Source organism: Coturnix japonica, chromosome 1 (genome assembly GCF_001577835.2).
Source record: "Coturnix japonica isolate 7356 chromosome 1, Coturnix japonica 2.1, whole genome shotgun sequence".
In the NCBI taxonomy this organism is placed as follows: domain Eukaryota; kingdom Metazoa; phylum Chordata; class Aves; order Galliformes; family Phasianidae; genus Coturnix; species Coturnix japonica.
In genome coordinates this window covers 174,240,679-174,243,838 of record NC_029516.1, presented here as the reverse complement: position 1 = coordinate 174,243,838, position 3,160 = coordinate 174,240,679, and the positions used below count along the sequence as shown (strand labels likewise).

The following is a 3,160-nucleotide window of genomic DNA, read 5'->3' as shown; positions in this document are numbered from 1 at the left end:
TTGAAAGCCTTCCACCATCTTTAATTCACAGTGAAAGGAAAAAGGAAAATCGAGCCAAGAATGCTCTCGCATGTACTCCATGAACTGAGGAAGGGTATTTCCTGGAACAAAGAGACACAGCACGAACTTGTTCAAATATATGAAAGTCATCAGTAGATCTAATTGAGAACCATTTGAGGACACAGAACAACAAATCTGATTCCCCTCTGCCTGCGAAGAAAGACAACAATTTTTTGTCCCTGAGTTGCCTGGTTCTCAGCCCATAAATGATGGGGTTGAAACCACGGGGGCAACAGAAGGTAGAGGTGTGGCCACCCATATATTGATAGAATTCCTGCTGAGGGATGTTGTGTTCCAATCGGTGGGCGAGAAAGTGAAGAGGCAGAGGACATTAAAATGTAAGGGATGACCACAGACGTGGGATTACACATGTATAAATGGCCTTCAGCTGTGTGTTGGAGGCTGGACAGCTTCAGTACCACCCTCAAGTCATAGTGTAGGACACAGCGATTCACTGCAAGTCAAATCCCATCACTGCCAAAAGCCACAAAAAGAGGCCATAAGCCAGCATTGACTTCTTGGTGTCCTCACATACCAGGCTTCACCACGGCCATGTGTTCACAGTAGGAATGGGAGTGATGACACGATGATGGACAGAAAGTCCTTCCCTACGTAGCAGGAAACAGCCAGGAATCACCATGAGGACTAGCCCACGCAGCAGCAGCCAGGCTCCCGGACGGCCACAAAAACCGGCATGAGAGGATAGGCTGGAGAGTGACCGGTCAGGGGATGGCAAATGGCAAATAGCGTCCAAGGGCCATGGCCATTTGAGCACAACCTGAACTCCACTGCGGCTGAAAGCTGTGGACAAACGAACAACTGAACAAGCAGGAAATAAAGCCAATTCTCCCTGGAGCCCCACCAGAAGATGGCAAGCTTTTGGGCAACATGATGTAGAGGAGGACCAGCGTCAGTGAAGGCCAGCAATTGGCCCAGGGAAGAGGTCATGGGCTTCATGCAGGCTTGAACTGCTGTCTTGCATGGACGATTGAGAAGGAGGATGTTCCCCAGCACAGCTATGACGTACATGATGCAGAAGGAGGAGGAAGGCCCACATCCAGAACTGCTTCCTTCTCCAATTCCCAGGAAGTTGCCAAGCAGGAGAGGTGGGGGTTGGGAGGGAGCCGGTGGAGTTCACCAGAAGACATGGGAGACCTTCTGGTCTCTTGCCTTACCCCGAGGGCTCTTTACAGCCCTGCAATAAATCACCAGCTGCCTCGAGATGATGTGTCAGCAGCAAGCACAGGACTGTGGGGAGATGCGAGTGGTTTAGAAGTACAAGAGGAGTCAGGCCCTGGGACAGCTGCTCGCAATGGGGTCCAGGACAAGGCCACTCCTGTCCACAAAAGCATCCTTCGTCCGTTCCCACCTACAAGGGTCCCTTGTCTGTCCCACTGTACTGAGTGCTCTTGGAGCAAGCAAAAACGGATTGTCACTGATGCAGCATGGCACAGCAGACAAGTACACCTGGAAATGGCACAGAGAGGATGCGAAGCATAGCAGCAACCCTCAGCTCTGCAGAAGCTTTGTTCTGGAAGCACTGCCTGCTTCTGTAAGCACAGGCACTGGCGTGATTTGCATGTGGCGTTTGAAAAACACCCAGGTTAGAGAGCCCAAAGCGTGCCCTGACAGGGCAGATAGAGACACTATTGGGCACTCTTGGAGAACCCCCCCTCAAAGCAGTGCTCCAGCAGAGCCCATTCCTCGCCTTGCAACACACTGCAGCTCCACTCAGCCCGCTGAACACGCGCCCCTCAGCTCCTGGCTTTCTCCCCATAGTGGGAGAAAAGGCGTTGCTTTTGAGGGAAGCCCTGCCCAGCACGAGAAGGGCAGTTGCTGCGTGATTGAGCCTCTCAGAATTTCTCCTTTGGAGGCCGTGGCCACCATTCCAATGCAGATGTGCAGGCAGCAGAAAAGAAGGGCGAGGGCACGGCCTATGACCCACGGTACTGGAGGGATGGTGAGGATCTCTCTTCAGGACCGAGGTCAAGTTCTCGCGGCCCAACGCCTCCAATTGACTCACCCGCCTTCTGCAGGTTTCCAGGAGGGGACTGCCGGCCATTCGTGGACCAGGAGATATGTTTATACAGCTGCCACCGGTAAATCTTGGACGTGCAGACGAGTTCTGAACTCTCTCCCCTGCTCTATATTAACATGTATTAGGCATGAGAGCAATAAAAGGAACAAAAAGTCAACTTTTCTCGAATCCCCAGTTGATGATGAGCTCATAGATTTAGTACTAGTTTATTGCGTCTGTCAAATACCTCCTGGTCCTCTTTCTAATTGCTGTTTCCTGCAGTCACTTCCATACTGTGTTGAGTTACTTGCTCTGTGTTGGGGCTCATTGTGCCTCCCTGTGCTGTTTTTGTACTGTCCACACAGTATTGGATAATGGAATGGTTTGGGTTGGAAGGGACTCATTCAGGTCATCAGGGTCATGTCCCCTGGGTGCCATGCTGGGCTTCCTGTGACTCTTTGTCTTCTGAGACTGGTGCTGTAGGCAGGGCTATGGATTCTTTGATAACGGCTGGTTCTCTAAGACACCAGTCCTGACAGTAATACATGGGAGAGGTTTATCTCCCAGGGCAAAAGGGTTCTGGGACGGGAATTTACAGGACTCCTCTGGAGAGCTTTGAACTGGATTTGAATGGGAATGTGGCTGTAACTGGGCTTGCACTGGTGGGGCAGCACTGTGGTACTGATGAAGACCAGGAGGCCTCCCATCCCCCTAGGATGAAATCAGCACGCTCAGCTGACTGGACTTCAGTAGGGCCAACTTTGATCCTTTCTAGCAATTGCTAGGGGAAGTCCCACGGGACAGGGTACTTGAAGGTAAAGGGGCCCAAGATAGTTGGTTAGCATTGATGGACTGCTTCTGCCAAGCTCACGATCAGAGCATCCCAAACAGGCAGGGAGTCAAGAAAGGGAGCCAGGAGACCTGCATGGTTAAACAGGGAACTGCTGGGCAAACTCAAGTGGAAGAGGAGAGTCTACAGATCATGGAAGGAGGGGCTGGCCGCCTGGGAGGAATAGAAGACTGTTGTCAGAGGATGTAAGGAGGGAAGTCAAACAGTCAAGGCCTCCTTAGAATTCAACCTTA

The 3,160-nt window shown here is 51.6% G+C and overlaps 1 pseudogene; it reads right to left on the bottom strand.

Annotated features, from left to right (window-relative positions):
- Window positions 1-484: 484 nt before the first annotated feature.
- LOC116653148 lies at window positions 485-2,122 on the bottom strand (annotated as a pseudogene).
- Window positions 2,123-3,160: the final 1,038 nt, after the last annotated feature.